Source organism: Balaenoptera borealis (genome assembly GCF_965194805.1).
Source record: "Balaenoptera borealis genome assembly, chromosome: 1".
Taxonomy (NCBI): domain Eukaryota; kingdom Metazoa; phylum Chordata; class Mammalia; order Artiodactyla; family Balaenopteridae; genus Balaenoptera; species Balaenoptera borealis.
Window position 1 is genome coordinate 141,346,962 of NC_138860.1, and position 17,006 is coordinate 141,363,967.

Genomic DNA, 17,006 nt, shown 5'->3' on the forward strand with positions numbered 1-17,006 from the left:
GTGAGTAAAAACAAGGGGAATTAAGGAAGTTGATTTAGTTGTCAGATCTGAATTCAATACACAAATCTACCACTTACTCAATGTCCAATAATTAATACATTATTTTACCTCTATGGAATTCCATTTCTTCCTCTTTAAAATGGGCACGATAATACCCACTACATGGAAGTTGGGAAAATTAAATAAAATACACGTTAAAGAACTTAACGGCTCATGACTTATAGGTATTTTATAATTCTTTTATTTGATCTTCTGTCTCACCTTGCAATCTCCACTTTATGCTCTAAATTACCTACTTTAGGATTTGGCTGGTTATACTTCACTTGTGTCGATTCTGTGCAACGAAACCACACTGGCAGGTCAGTGTTGGGAATGATACTGCTTTAGACATGCCTTGTACCCCACACAGCACCAGCTCAGGCCAGATGTGCTGCCAGGGCTCAGAGGCTTGCTGACTACTCCATCGTGTGATGCAATCATCTTATCAGCTGAATAACCAAGCAGTAGCTTGTGACTATCCTGAAACTCTCTATGCTCTAACACTTGACTTAAGTTCATTGTCCTTAGAGGGAACCTTCCAAGTTGGAAACTTAACTCGAATAATTAGTTTTAAGGGGGAGGGGAAGGAGGACAGCCTAGTCCATTTCATCACTTTACCAGATATAACACTGCCTTAGAAGAGTAGATAAATATAAACCCATAAAAGCTATTTTATGCATAAATTTATATTGAAAGAATGATAAATGACTGCTTATTTTATTTATTTATTTAGTTTTTAACGACTGCTTATTTTATAAAGAGGTTAAATCTGCCTGCTTTACAAGGATTTTGAAGAGAATCTTAAAGAACTTTCACTGATAATCTTATTATTAATAATAAAGAGCACATAGCAAAATACAGTAAAACAAAGAACTTGCAATGTAATAAAACTGTCCTCTAATTAGAAATAAAATTATTCATATCAACACTGAAGTAAATAAACTCAAAGTATTTTTGTTCATCAACTACCAAGAACAAGCCACTATGTGGGTACCTTAACAGAGCATACAAAACACATGGTACCTTCAAGATGCTTTTACAGCAAAATAGGGGAAGCAAACAAATACAACAAATATTAAACAACTACAGTTATGTAAATAGAAATCCCAACCACCACAAGTGCTGGTCACTGAATAAATACTAAATGATTAGTGAATTAGGTCAGTGAATAAACATTAAATTAATTGTGCTAGCAATAACTGCTTCTAGAGTTCTAAGAATTGATATGGCTAGAAGAGATTTTATGGAAGAAGCAGAATTTGAGAATTTTTTTTCTCTTATTTTTTTAATTAAAGTACAGTTGATATACAATATTATATTAGTTTCAGGTGTACAACATAGTGATTCAACATTTATATACATTACAAACTGATCACCATAATAAGTCTGATAACCACCTATCACCATACAAAGTTATTACAATATTATTGGCCATATTCCCTATGCTGTACATTGCATCCCATGACTTATTTATAACTGGAAGTTTGTACCTCTTAATCCCCTTCACCTATTTTGCCCAACCACCACCCACCCCTGTGACCACCAGTTTATTCTCTGTATCTATGAGTCTGCCTCTGTTTTATTTAGTTTGCACATTTGTTTTATTTTTTAGATTCCACATTTATGGGAAATCATACAGTATTTACCTTTCTCTATCTGACTTAGTGTAATACCTTCTAGGTCCACCTGTGTTGTCACAAATGGCAAGATCTTCTTTTTTATGGCTGAGTAGTATTTCATTGTATATATATATACCACATCTCTTTTACCCATTCATCTATGGATGGACACTTAGGTTGCTTGGCTATTGTAAATAATGCTTCTATGAACACTGGGGTGTGTATATCTTTTTGAGTTACTGTTTTCATTGTTTACATAAACAAGAAGGGTTTTGAATAAGGTACAGAGTTTGGTTATGTGAAGAAGAGTCCTGGTAGATGTAATGACAAGGGGAAAAGCATCTATGCAGGTGGGTGAGGAAGAGAATGTGAAAGCCCATCTGGCTTTGAACGGAAAATTGTTTGGGTTAGTGGGTGGGTGACAAGAAATAAGAGTACAAGGTTAAAAGATTAACTGACAGTTTGTTTACAGAAATAATATTCCAGGGCTTCCCTGGTGGTGCAGTGGTTAAGAATCCGCCTGCCAATGCAGGGGACACGGGTTCAAGCCCTGGTCCGGGAAGATCCGACATGCCACGGAGCAACTAAGCCTGTGCGCCACAACTACTGAGCCTGTGCTCTAGAGCCCGCGAGCCACAACTACTGAGCCCGTGTGCCACAACTACTGAAGCCCGCGTGCCTAGAGCCCGTGCTCCACAACAAGAAAAGCCACGGCAGTGAGAAGCCCGCGCAATGAAGAGTAGCGTCCGCTTGCTGCAACTAGAGAAAGCCCGCGTGCAGCAACAAAGACCCAATGCAGCCAAAATTAAATAAATTAAATAAATAAATTAAAAAAAAAAAAAGAAATAATATTCCAGTTTAGGGACTCTGCAGAGTTGCCTTGAGGTACTCTGGGGATGGGGCCTTGAGGGGACACTTGATTTAAGACCTGTTCTCCCAGATTCAACCAGAGCAGTTACACTTTCACCTGTATTGTTTCCAGGATTTATAGGGTAAGATGGTTAAGAAATGATACCACAGTTAAGGAAACAAATAAAACAAAATTTTAACACATCCTTCTTAGAAAATAATAAAGCAGAAAAAGATTGAAAAAAAAAAAGAAACTGAAGACTAACAACACAATAAGCTCAAGGTATTATAAGTAAGAGACTGTGCCATCTGACAGACGGAAAATACACATTTTGAGGGAGGCACACACAGAACAACTACAGAAACAGACTGTGTATTGGATCATAAAAGAAACTTCAATAAGTCTCAAAAAAATCAATATCATACAGGCTGTGTCTTTGAACATAATGCAATAAAACTATGAAAAACTATAACGACAAAAAACAACTTTAAAGCTCTTTTGTGTTTGACATAAATTAATAATTAATAATAAATTAATGTTAGTACTAACAAAGAGATTTTCAAAATAGTGCTGAATGAAATGGGGAAAAAACAGAATGGGGTCAACATCATTATGTAATAATATTTATGCGAATTAACATTCTGCACAAAAACCACAACACATATTTTGCAAGTGCATATACAAAAACACAGATACTTAACACATTAGAATGGTTAATTATAGTGGGTGTAAAGAGACAGGAATACAAGGGAGCAAAGAAAACCAAACAGGGACTCCCAGATGGTCAATGATGGTAACATGCTATGAAGGATTACATTTAGTGCAATCTTCTACCCCTGGGGACTGAAAAAAAGAATGAGCTGAGAAAGGTTTTAGTATTAAATTAATATAAAAAGACTTTCAGGTTCCAAAATTTTTCTGACTTGTTCAACCTTCAGAGAAAAAAAAAAATAACCTTCATGGCCATTAACTATACATTCAACTGCTTAGACATGTAAATGATTAATGACACGAGGGATCCTCCTTTGGTAAAATGTGGCTCTATCACAAATGATGAACAACTCAAATCGTGCTACAAAAGGTGAATCTCTATCAATGCATTCTTGTGGCTGAATAGAAACAGCAAGGGCTAAAGGGTCAGAATTTGGTTCAAGTCCTAGCTGAGGCACTTAACACCACTGGTTCCTTGGACCAAATACTGAACCTCTACTAACTTATTTGTAAAATAGGGTTGTTACCTTAAAATGGATGTTAACTAAAAATTCCTAGGACATAGGGTCCAAATGTTAGGGGAACAACACAACCATGATTTCATTTTCATCATTTAGTTATATTGAGGTTCTAAGTTAAAATTGGTGACACAGCTACTTTTTTCTTCTTTAACTTTGTCTATCTTGAGGAAAATTGAGACTTGTGAAAGGAAACAGTGGTTCCCCATGATGGCATGAAGGAAGCAGGCACGCCATCCTCCAATGGGAATCAGGAGAGGAAGGGGCTCTAGCATCATTATTCCCCGGATTCTCTTCTTTGAGTTACTTATATTGAGGAGTCCCAAGGACAACTTCTTGAGGAGCAAAGGAATAACAGCACTGTTTCAAGTGACTGTCCCATGGTTCATAGGTCATTGAGGTGGCTTTAAAATTGTGTGCCAGTCAAGTGTGGAATTAAAACCCTTTCCATAGTTTCAGTTTGGGAAGATGAAAAAGTTTTGGAGGTGGATGGTGGTCACAGTTGCACAACAATGTGAATGTACTTAATGCCACTGAACTGTACGCTTAAAAGTAGTTAAAATGGTGTATTTGTTATGTATATTTTACCACAATTACTAAAAAAACCCAACCCTATCTATAGGCTTAAAAGACCTTCAAATAATTGGTTCCCTTATCAACATTCCACCAAGGGACTAAGTTGTAGATTTGTTATCCCGAACTTTTGAAACCTCCAGCCCTATTTTTCTGGCCAATTGTTTTGTTATGACACTGGCATATTCCCATTTTTTCAATTAAAAAATATTGATTGAATCCAAATTCATGTCAGGCTTGTGATGTGAAGGGCACACTACTGAATTTGTTTTCAAGGACCTTAAAATCTATCATTGAAGACATGCATACATATCAATAATTCTAATTCAGAGAGAGAAAAACTATGAGAAAAATACCAGCAGCTGAAGTCACCCATCCATTTCACTGTGTCGTCAGGAAAACCAATCAATGTCTGCAAGCTACACTGAATATCATAGATATTCTAGCCAACTCTCATTCTACTGGTCATATATAACTTCTACTGCATAATACTCAAAACTCATTTTAGCTGACATTTCCAATAATCCTGCATCCAACTTCTTCCAACTTTATTTACCTAAACATGGGTTATTCAGTTTTCCTTGACTTTTAAAATTATCTTTTTTTTTTTTTTTAAAATAGGAGAAGGGGGTAAGCTCAACAGAATAAAGCTCAGCAAAGAAGCAAATCCTAGAACAATTAAGAGTTGAGTATGCTTGAATAGTTATGAAGTTTCAGTAATAATTTATTGGGGACCTGCTAAGTTGCAGAAACTGCACTAAAATCATCCAGTAAATTTTCTCCATTTAAGCTAAAAACCACCCTATCGGTAGAAATTATCATCACTGCATTCTAGATGTGTGAAATAAGATCTGACCTTGCCAAAGGTCACTTAGCTAGAAACTGATATAATAAGGATGCAAACCCAGTTTTGTGTGTCTTCATAGTACTATCTGAAAGTATCTTTTTAGATTTCTGCTTTCTTTCTATTGCCCTATCCTATAATATAAACTCCATGAAGTTCCTTGTACATCTAGCACACTGCTGTCTTCTGCACTTAACAGTGCCTGACATATATTAGGTGGTTAATATATACAATATATGCCTGTTGGAAGCATAGACAGATGATTTCTAAGGTCTTCTTCAATTGCTCTGCCTACATTCCTGCCAATGCCCCAAACAATGCTACATAAAAGCCATCTGAGACCTAAAACCATTAGACACATGCAATTTGTTTCAAAGACAATGCATTCTTTCAGTTAAAGGAAGTAGAAAAATGGTTTGTTTCTTCTTTGGATTTGTATTCAAAAGTAACAAAATCCATTAGGACTATGTATACAATATCTTTTAAAAATCAACTCTATTAAACTGAAGAAACTTGAAAAGCAAAGAGATTGATACTTTATCTTTTCTTTCTTTCTCTCTTTTTTTTTTTTGGTGCATCATGAAACAGGAAGAGCAGTAAGACAATAAAAATGCCAGATGCCACATATATACAATGGAATATTACTCAGCCATAAAAAGAAATGAAATTGAGTTATTTGCAGTGAGGTGGATGGACCTAGAGTCTGTCATACAGAGTGAAGTAAGTCAAAAAGAGAAAAACAAATACCGTATGCTAACACATATATGGAATCTAAAAAGAAAAATGGTTCTGAAGAACCTAGGGGCAGGACAGGAATAAAGATGCAGATGTAGAGAATGGACTTGAGGACATGGGGAGGGGGAAGGGTAAGCTGGGACGAAGTCAGAGTGGCATCGACGTATATACACTACCAAACGTAAAACAGATAGCTAGTGGGAAGCAGCCGCATAGCACAGGGAGATCAGCTCGGTGCTTTGTGACCACCTAGAGGGGTGGGATAGGGAGGGTGGGAGGGAGACGCAAGAGGGAGGGGTTATGGAGGTATATGTATATGTATAGCTGATTCACTTTGTTATACAGCAGAAACTAACAGCACTGTAAAGCAATTATACCCCAATAAAGATGTTAAAAAATAATAATAATATATGTTAGTAACGAAGACAACTTTGCATTCCAGTTTCAATATGATGTAGAAGCAGAGTGCAGAGGATTTTTAGAACAGCCAAAGTTCTCTGTGTGATACTATAATGATACATACAGGTCATTATACATTTTTCCAAACTCTTAGACTATACAACACCAACAGTGAATGCTAAGGTAAACTACTGACTTTGGGTGAATATGATGTGTCAATGTGGGTTAATCAATTGTGACAAATGTACCACTTTGGTGGGAGATTTTTATAACGGTGGAGGCTATGTATGTGTAGGGCAGGGGGTATATGGAAAATTCTGTACCTCCTTTTCAATTTTGCTATGAACCTAAACTACTCTAAAAAAAATGAAGTCTTAAGAAAATGCTGTGGACAAATATTTTATTTGTAAGTGTAATAAAGGAGATTAAGTGGTCATGAACAAAAAAAAAAAAGCCAAATGCTCTGTAACACACATGATCTTTAATTTTCAGTTACATTTGTATTACGATTTTCAGGCCTCAGAATTTGAGTTATCCTACAATGTTTATTCAAACCTATAACTACAAGGGAATTTGATGACAGGTCCAACTCTTCAGATAAATTAAATGCTATGTTTTCACCATATCATAAAACCAGAGACTTTTAAATAAAGCGAAACAAACTAAGGTATTGTGTAAAGCTACCTTCTCTTACAGCACGCACCCCCCCCAATTTATAAATAAAAATAAGACTGAAGAAATGAATATAATGCTATAATGCTAATTTATAGCTAGAAACTAAGGTCTTCTAGTTTGTAGTTCAATTTTTCTTTACCAAATCATGTTAAATTTCTCCCATAACATCTCAAAGAACAAAAATGATCTCCAATTTCTCCCTCAGTAAAAGAAGCTATCTTCAGAATACTCATATTATCGTATATGTCCTTACATGAAAAAAACGTTTCGCAGTTCATCATGTCATTGAATCCTTCCAACACCTTTGTAAACACCTCCTTTTGCAGGTGAGTGGAATAACACTCAGAGAGTTAAGGTGATTTGGCCAGTGTTTGGGCCAGGTCTGCTGAATCTAAGAGCTTTGTACTCTCACATCACAGCTATCTCTTAGACTGGTAGAATTTTAAATAATAAGAAGTTCACTTAAGGGAACTCAAACAATGGTTCCCAGGCTTAGTCTCCTTAGATTATCTGTCAGGCTGGCCACCTAAAAATTACCCTTAGAGCCTATAAAACAGAATCATGACCGAGCTCCACCAGCAGATCCTGAGCCAGTAAGTCTGGGGAAAACTTTAGAAACAGGGTAAAGTTTTCTTTGCAACAAGGTCCTTAGATGATTCTCATGGGCAGCTGGGTCTGTAAATAACAGACTCATCTCCCATGCAATGCAAAAATTTTTTTTACAGTGCACATGACAGTCAACCATAAAGTTCACAGATACCAAATTTAAGGCATCCTTTAAATATGCCTGACACAAAACTAATCTGATATGGAGATTATCTCTGGCTCCACAATCATACCTCAGGATTAAATAAGAGATTTATCTTGACTATACAACAGATTACTTTGAAATCTCAATCTCGGTCTTTCTCCCTCTATCTCCCAGCCTCCTAGGCTGCATCTCTCCTTCTCCAATTTGAGATGTTTTCCATAACTTCCATTACCAATTGCTTCTACTCTGTGGGTATAAAAAAAAAGGTGATCTAGAATTTCAAAAGGGGAGAAGGAAAACAAAATTAGTGTGTGGGGGGAAAGCAGACCTGAATTCTCATCTTTGAAAAATCAAGACACCACAAGCAAGTTTGCTCACTCAGCATTTAAGAGAGAAATCACAGCTGAGGTCATCCTGTGCATGGCTGAGTCAGCACAAACTGTTCTACAGCCTCAGACATGTGACCCCACTACAAGGGAAACCCACACTGCCTGGAATTTGCTCTAAGAGCTGCACGGAGTTGTTTCCATGGCAACCAGTGAGTGAGGAAAAGGATATGTGGGGGGGAAAGGTATAAAGAGAACAGTTTTCCTAAAACGTATTAATTTTGATTTCACTAAAAAAAATTGAAGAGGTGGGGTAAAGAGTATTATTTTACTTGAAGCCAATGAGTTTCTTCTCTAAAATTAAGGGAAAAAAAACAAACAAAAAAAACCCATACTTTGTTTCCTATACACAAACATCCGCCCCCCTCCACACACACACACACACAAATCATGTAAGTACTTTTAGTAACATGCCTGTTACTGGTATTTCCTAGGACTATTTGTAACAAACAGCCAACCTTTCTATTGACTTTCATTGACTTCCACAGTGTGTTAGTCACGTGGTAGTAGTTCCTAGCCCAAATAACCTAGATGCCTTCCGTTTCTAAATACAAATCAGAGATTAGGAGATAAGCAACCCACTTCTTTTGGCACCAGGCTTTACTCAAGTACCGCTGAATGAACATCAGACTAGAATAACTAGAGAGAGAGAGAACAGTCTTTTGACTCAGCTGAATAGGCACACTTGCTTTAAACATGGATTTTCCAGCCCTGTGACAATGTTATCTGAAGAAAGGAATCCCAATTTGCTCATAATTCTGTATCAAAGCATCAGCGTTTTCCCTTGTCCACAAAAGCCAATTAAGATTTCAACAGTATGGTCTCAGGGTGTTTTCCTATCATCATAGGATACTAGGTGTTGTTAAGTAACAGAGCCTTTCTCCCGAGAAAGAAACAATTCAAGTCACTGCCCAGTATTTTAATAACAAATGTTCAACACACCAAAATAATGACCCAGTACAATTTTAGAAGCATTTAGTTACCTGGTCTGTTTCCAAACAACACAAAATAATTTAATACAGAGAAAATACTTAAATGTGTTTCTTATACATTAAATACAACCTTTCCACTTTTAAATAATCAGGTTATGAGAAGCATCTCTTAATCTAATTTTCTTACACAGTAACCAACTTTTAGTTCTCTGTTAGTACATGCAGATTTAAGAAGTAAAAACATATGGAAAAAAAACTCATAACCAATCAGAATAAACAGCATGTGAACTCCAGCAGGAAAGAACAAATCTCAAGTGAAATTCCAGACCAAATAAAGAAAATAATGAAAATGTGTCAGCGTGAAGAAACCATATTTGACGTGACAAATAAACAAACTTTCCTCTTAAATATATTAGATGTTTTTGCCAGTATATAAATATGATAATATCATGTGGACCTACAGATAGAAGTTAATAATTGAGACACAAAACATGAGAACTACAGTTAAGTATGAAAATAACAGCTAGACATTGTTCTAAGCACTTCACTATAGTTTAACTCACTTAATTTTTATGAAAACCCTGTGATATAGGTATTATTATCCCCAAATTTACAGATGAGGAAACAAAGGCACAGAGAGGATAGGTAACCTGCACAGTAACACAGCTAGTGAGTGGTAAAATAGGGATTTGAAACCAAAGACTTCGGCTCTGGAGTCAATAATCTCAGGTGAGAGTCAGGGCTAGAATTAAACAAAAAGTATATACAGAACTCGGAAGAAAAACAGAAAAGTTAAGTCATTTCCTTCCTTTCATTCACAAAAATTCAATCCATTTTAGATATAAGAATGGAAAAGGAAAGCAACCATAATTTTAAAGTGACATAATTCAGGCTGTCAATTAGAATAAGAATCATTACAATTATTTCCTTAAGAGACCATAGTGTGAGGAAAAAAATACTCAATAGTGAAAATCTAAAATTTTCCCATTAGATGAAACAAAATTCAAATGAATCAATATGCAACGAGCAAATTGTAAACATAAGGCACTGTATTAATATCAACTGAACTTTCTCTGTTAGACACTATGTTGATCCCTTTGCATATTTGGTATTATGAAATATAGCCCTCAAGACGTCCATTCTCAGTAAATTGGATAAACAAATTGTGGCATATCCATACAGTGGAACTTTATTCAATAATGAAAACAAACAAGTACTGCTATAGGCAACAACATGTTTGAATATTAGAAACATACTGTTGAGTGAAAGAAACCAAGAAAGAAAAGTGTATACACCACATGATTCCATTTTTATCAAGTTCAAAAACAGGCAAAGCTAATCTATGGTTTTAGAAGTCAAGACAGTGACAGTGTTGACCTTTGGGGAAGAGAGAAGAAATAGTGAATCAAAGGGGGGCATGAAGTGATTCTGGGTGGTAGTAATGTTCTGTTTGGTGGGTGAAAATTCATCAAACTGTGGTACAGTTTTCTGTTTGTATATATTTCAATAAACTTATTTTTTAAAAAGAGACTTAATAATGTAATATGAGAATCTTGTTTGAATTCTGATTTGAACAAGCCAACTACATTTTGAGACAATAAAGAAATTTGATTATGGATTATATATTAGATAAAACCAAACAATTATTGGGTTATACTGTGTGTATATGTATTATATATATACACAATTATACATATTGTATAATATACAGTGCACAATATTATAGTTGTACTTTTAGAGATGTATATGTATGAATGAAATGACAAGTCTGAGAATGGTTTTAAACTATTTCAATAAAGAAAAATAAAAGAAAAATAAAGGATAGGTAAAACAAATACTACAGCAAAACCTGGTTAATTACGAAGTCTGGGAGAACAATATATGGGAATTCACTCACTGTTCTCCTTCAGGTTTGCAAATGTTTGAAAATTTTCACAACTAAAAGAAAAGCAAAATAAAACCCTCCTAATAATCCTATAAGGTATAATCATCCCATCTTACAGATGATGAAACTGAGGATCATGGAGGTTATGGAACTTGCCCAAACTCGCATTTAGGGATTGGCAGACCTAGAATTCAGATTCGGGTCTGCCTCACTCCAAATCCCATATGCTTACCCAGCACATAAGAAAGATCGAGAAGCATGTTGTGTCCACATGTGGTAGAGTGGCAGACGTGAACCCTGAAACCTGCCTCAGTCCTTTTGGAATTCATGATTTAGGGGGAGGCCTAGAACACACAAAGGAAATCCCCATAGTCTAGCCTTTGGAAGATTAATTTGCAGCAGTACACATAGGACAACTTGAAGAGGAGAGATGAGAAAAGAGGAAGACCAAGAGAAAGACTATAAAAAAAAAAAAATAGTGGAGAAAAAATTAGAATTCAGCTTGCATGTGGTGGTAGGAAATAATTCAAAAGAAAAAATCAATAAGGCTTATGAACTGTTTGGATATCTGAGGTAAAGGAAGGGTAAGAGGAACAAGGAAACTAAGGTCTGATCCTTGAAGACAAGGAGTGAAGCACAAGGAGGTGAAGATTTAGTTTAAATGGGCTGGTTTGTGGTATCAACAACAGAGAGCAGCTGAATTCGGCCTGGAGCCCAAGAATGAAGGGGAAGTAAGCCTGGAACTGCTGGTAGATAAGGCAGAGAGGGACAAAACACTTTGAACACTCTTTGAGGATGAATTAGCACTCAACTCTGGGGAGGATGGCCCAGAGGAGAGGAATGGGGAACCTGACCATTTAGGAGGCCATTACTATGCAACCCAAGAGTGACAGGAAATGGATATAAACTGGGTTAAGGTGCCAGCTGGAATAGAAAAGGCAACCTAAGGAATCAGAGAAAGGAGCGACTCCACTCTATTTATTCCTAAAAAAAAAAAAAATACTGAATGCCTGCTCCGGGCCAGGCATTAGGCTACCTGCTAAGGATATAAGGGTGAATTAAAAGAGAAAGGAATAAAGATTGAATTAGGTACTATCAAAAGCATAAGAAATTCCAAATATGATTGGGCTCTTTCTTTCAGTCACTTAACAGCAGGCAAAGAAAGATCTGATTTCTGTAATCTGTATCTAAACTCTTAAGAATCACATTTAGTTTGGAGAAGGAAACAAACCAGTCCAGGGCATTCATGATCAAGGACACCAAGGATGAGAGAGGTGGATTGGAAACAAACAGCAAAACCAGGAATGGAATCCAAAAATCCTCATTAATCAGGCCAGATTCACTATTCTAAGTCTCAGATACTGGGGCAATTAGGCCAGGCCTAAACTGAAGTTGTAGGTGGGCTATCTTTGCCTCTCATTTTCACAAATCTCATCCCAATTCCTTATTTCATGCTATGATAAAACTGACCAGTCTGCTAAATCCCTCTGATAATGAGGGATGTGGGGCAAGGCAATCATTCAGGGAGGCAGATGCAGTTGACAAATGATCTATCTACAAAGGCAAAGTGCAAGCTCACTGACTACCTTTAGGCTTAAAATATAAAATGAAATTAGCATGCAGGAAAGTTAATCCACCCTAATTAAGGAAGATGGTTATATTTGCACCCATGCTCAAACATACAGGTTCACATCATCAGTCTTTTTTAACATCTTTATTAGAGTATAATTGCTTTACAATGGTGTGTCAGTTTCTGCTTTATAACAAAGTGAATCAGTTATACATATACATATGTTCCCATATCTCTTCCCTCTTGCATCTCCCTCCCTCCCACCCTCCCTATCCCACCCCTCTAGGTGGTCACAAAGCACCGAGCTGATCTCCCTGTGCTATGCAGCTGCTTCCCACTAGCTATCTGTTTTACATTTGGTAGTGTATATATGTCCATGCCACTCTCTCACTTTGTCCCAGCTTACCCTTCCCCCTCCCCGTATCCTCAAGTCCATTCTCTAGTAGGTCTGCATCTTTATTCCCGTCTTGCCCCTAGGTTCTTCTGACCATTTTCTTTTTTCTTTTTTTTTAGATTCCATATATATGTGTTAGCATACGGTATTTGTTTTTCTCTTTCTGACTTAACTTCACTCTGTATGACAGTCTCAAGGGCCATCCACCTCACTACAAATAACTCAGTTTCATTCCTTTTTATGGCTGAGTAATATTCCACTGTATATATGTACCACATCTTCTTTATCCATTCCTCTGCTGATGGATGCTTAGGTTGCTTCCATGTCCTGGCTATTGTAAATAGAGCTGCAGTGAACATTTTGGTACATGACTCTTTTTGAATTATGGTTTTCTCAGGGTATATGCCCAGTAGTGGGATTGCTGGGTCGTATGGTAGTTCTATTTTTAGTTTTTTAAGGAACCTCCATACTGTTCTCCATAGTGGCTGTATCACACATCATCAGTCTTGATGGATATGCCCAGTGAGGCCTTTCTGCAAGAGCACCATTACACCCAAACCAGTGTTTCCCAAAGTGTGGTCCACAGATCACCCAAGGTAGTTGTGCATAAAATGCAGTTGACTGGGCTCCATGTCACATCTACAAAATCTAAATCTTGTGATACAGCCAAGGAGTCATCACTTTTTTTTTATAAACATATCTCTATGTAATTCTTAAACACATTAAAGAAAAATGTCTAAAAAAAGAAGTCTCCAACCAAGCTCAAAACGCCTTAATGACCCTTAGAGATGTTGGAAAACAAGGTATAAAAAGAGTTTGATTGTTACTGACCTCAGATTTTTACTAAGTCTTGAGACAAACCAGTAATGTTCTGATTTTGAAAACAGCACTGAAAAAAGCCAAAAGTAATTAAAAAAAAAAATCTGTAAACAATAAATTCTGGAGAGGGTGTGGAGAAAAGGGAACCCTCTTGCACTGTTGGTGGGAATGTAAATTGATACAGCCACTATGGAGAACAGTATGGAGGTTCCTTAAAAAACTAAAAATAGAACTACCATATGACCCAGCAATCCCACTACGGGGCATATACCCAGAGAAAAACATAATTCAAAGAGACACATGCACCCCAATGTTCATTGCAGCACTATTTACAATAGCCAGGACAGGGAAGCAACGTAAATGCCCATCAACAGAGGAATGGATAAAGAAGATGTGGTACATATATACAGTGGAATATTACTCAGCCATAAAAAGGAACAAAATCGGTTCATTTGTAGTGATGTGGATGGACCTAGAGACTGCCATACAGAGTGAAGCAAGTCAGACAGAGAAAAACAAATATCGTATATTAATGCATATATGTGGAATCTAGAAAAATGGTATAGATGATCTTATTTGCAAAGCAGAAATAGAGACAGAGACATAGAGAACAAATGTATGGATACCCGAGGGAAAGAAGGGTGGGACGAATTGGGAGATTGGGATTGACATATATACACTGATACTATGTAAAAAGTAGATAACTAATGAGAACCTACTGTATGGCACAGGGAACTCTACTCATTGCTCTGTGGTGACCTAAATGGGAAAGAAATCCAAAAAAGAAGGGATAAATGTATATGTATAGCTGATTCACTTTGCTGTACAGTAAAAACTAACACAACATTGTAAAGCAACTATACTCCAATAAAAATTAATTTAACAAAAAGCACTCTTTACCATCATTTGTTGTACATTTTAAATATCAAGAGAACACAGAATATGGCTCTTTAATCACTATAAAAGCTCAGAGTTGCAAGTTCATTATGGTTATAGCATAGTAGAACTGTGTTAGAGTTGGGCTGATTTTGCTTCTTGGTCGTTACCCAGTCATGCAATAATGCTCAACAAAAGCTCCACACTGGCAACAGATCACGGTGATCAGCAGGGGCACTCACAGCATTAAGGTGTTTAATTATATTTTCTGTGGGAGAAATGGGTTTCCAATAATTAAAGCAAACTGTAGTAGAATGCAGAAAAAGGAATATAACGTAAATATTTGCCAAGTTTACCGGGCCCCCTTAGGAACTGATACTTTGGAAGCAAATTTCCCTCTGCGTACCTGCTTAGGAAATCATCTGGTTATGTTTGCCCAGGGCCCTGTACATACATATTAGTTCCAATAACCATCAGAGTAAGATTCAGGGAAGAAGTGGAATTCTAGCTGAGATCTGACAGTACTTTGTGTAGGTGTCTTCAGTTGTTTAATGTTTGTGCCCTCCGCTATCATAAGGGGAGAAACTACCTGCTTTGTCGAGTTAGAGTTACTGGTCCAGAGGAGGTGCAGCATAAACGTATGAATAAATTATGGAAACACAAACTTACAAATTCTTCATTATCTGAATTAGTCAAGAAACAGGTTACTTAGGTTAATCAAAATTTCTAATAAACACAGAGTTTTATTTTCCCTAAGAATTAAATTGTAATAAAAGACTCCAAAATTAAGCTGAGAACAACTTTTTTGGGTAATTCATGTTTTAATATTATTAGAAACACTATCTTTTAGGTATATGGAGCCAGAGTCAATCAAAAAAAAAGTACACAAGCTTTTGAAAGATCTTCACATGGTGAAGTCAAAAAGAAGTACTGTTTGAATTCCCCTGATGCCACATTGCATCTGTTGACCTTCTGCAAGTCACTCAACTTCACATTCCCATCTTTAAAAAAAGAACAATCACTTGTCCCACGAATTTGAGAAGACAGAACTACAGAGTACAAAGTGGCTAGCTTAATGTAATAGTAGGCATTGTACCTGAGTTTTGTTCCCTAACCAGCTAAAACTTTCCTCCCTTAGCTCTTGCAGTTGGAGAGCTCCTTAAAGTACCACACAAACCAGTTTTAATTACATAGCGTTGCTTTCTAAAATTATTATCATTATCTTTATTTTAAAAATAAAGAAACAGGCTAAGAGAGTTTAAGTAACAGGTTAAGGTTGCAAAGTACATTGTATATTTTAATATTTAATTTTTAAATAATGACAAGATAGTATCCCATGACACTTCCAGAGGTTTTATGAGAAAGAAGACTAATTCTATAACTTGTCATAATATGATTTATATATCATTAATTTTGCTCATGTAATTTTAAACAATAGCAAAACTTTTGTTTAACAATTTCATCCCAGAGCATGTCAGATGCTGTGATGTTTTAAACAGAGTTTAGGCAAAGAAACCAGTCACTAGAAAGATCTCATTTACTTCTGCAATAGGCTGATAGCATATTCACATTCGCTACCAAGTCCAAGAGGAGAGGCAACATGGTATAGTGGAGAGAAAAATCAGACCTGGGGTTAAGAACCTGGACTCTACTTTCTTTCTTTTTTTTTTTTCCCCTTTGGCTGTGCCGCGCAGCTTGTGGGATCTTAGTTCCCTGACCAGGGATCGAACCTAGGCCTTTGGCAGCAAAAGCGAGGAGTCCTAACCATTGGACCATCAGGGAATTCCCAGGACTCTACTTTCTGACCATGAAATCTTGGGCGAATCATTTACCTTTTGTCCAGCCTCAGTCTGGTCATGAGTTAAATGAAAATAATCTTGCCTGCCTTAACTGTCTCACAGTATCTTTAAAATGATCAAATAAAGAGTACTTGTGAAACTACCCTAAAAAAGTGTCATCCTCTAAAATAATGTAAAGAAGTTTTAGCTCTTAAAGTTTTCAGCTTTGAAGCTTTTGTTAATAAAGATTTATTGAGAGAAAGGGAACATTGTCCTGATGAAATTCTCACTTCAATGACTACTAAACCAGGTGACTGAAAATTTCATCAGTGTCTTATAGTTCTGCAGTTTGGACAATGAATACTTTGATGGTGGTATCTTCTGAACAGTTCAAAATATTCCTGATTAAAAGTTAACTCCTTACTGGGGAGGGTGAGATAAATGTGTAGAGCACAGAGAATTTTTTAGGGAAGTGAAACTATTCTGTATGATACTATAATGATGGATACATGTCATTATACATTTGCCCAAAGCCATAGAATGCACAACTCCAAGAGTGAACCCTAATGTAAATTACAGACTTTGTGTGATAATGACATGTCAATGAAGGTTCATCAATTGTAACAAATGTATCACTCTGGTGGAGGATGTT

The 17,006-nt window shown here is 36.5% G+C and overlaps 1 protein-coding gene across 21 annotated transcripts in view; it reads right to left on the reverse strand.

The window, feature by feature from the left end:
* The window catches only part of PATJ (PATJ crumbs cell polarity complex component), a 350,711-nt gene that overhangs the window by 144,248 nt on the left and 189,457 nt on the right, over positions 1–17,006 (reverse strand). The window lies entirely within an intron of this gene.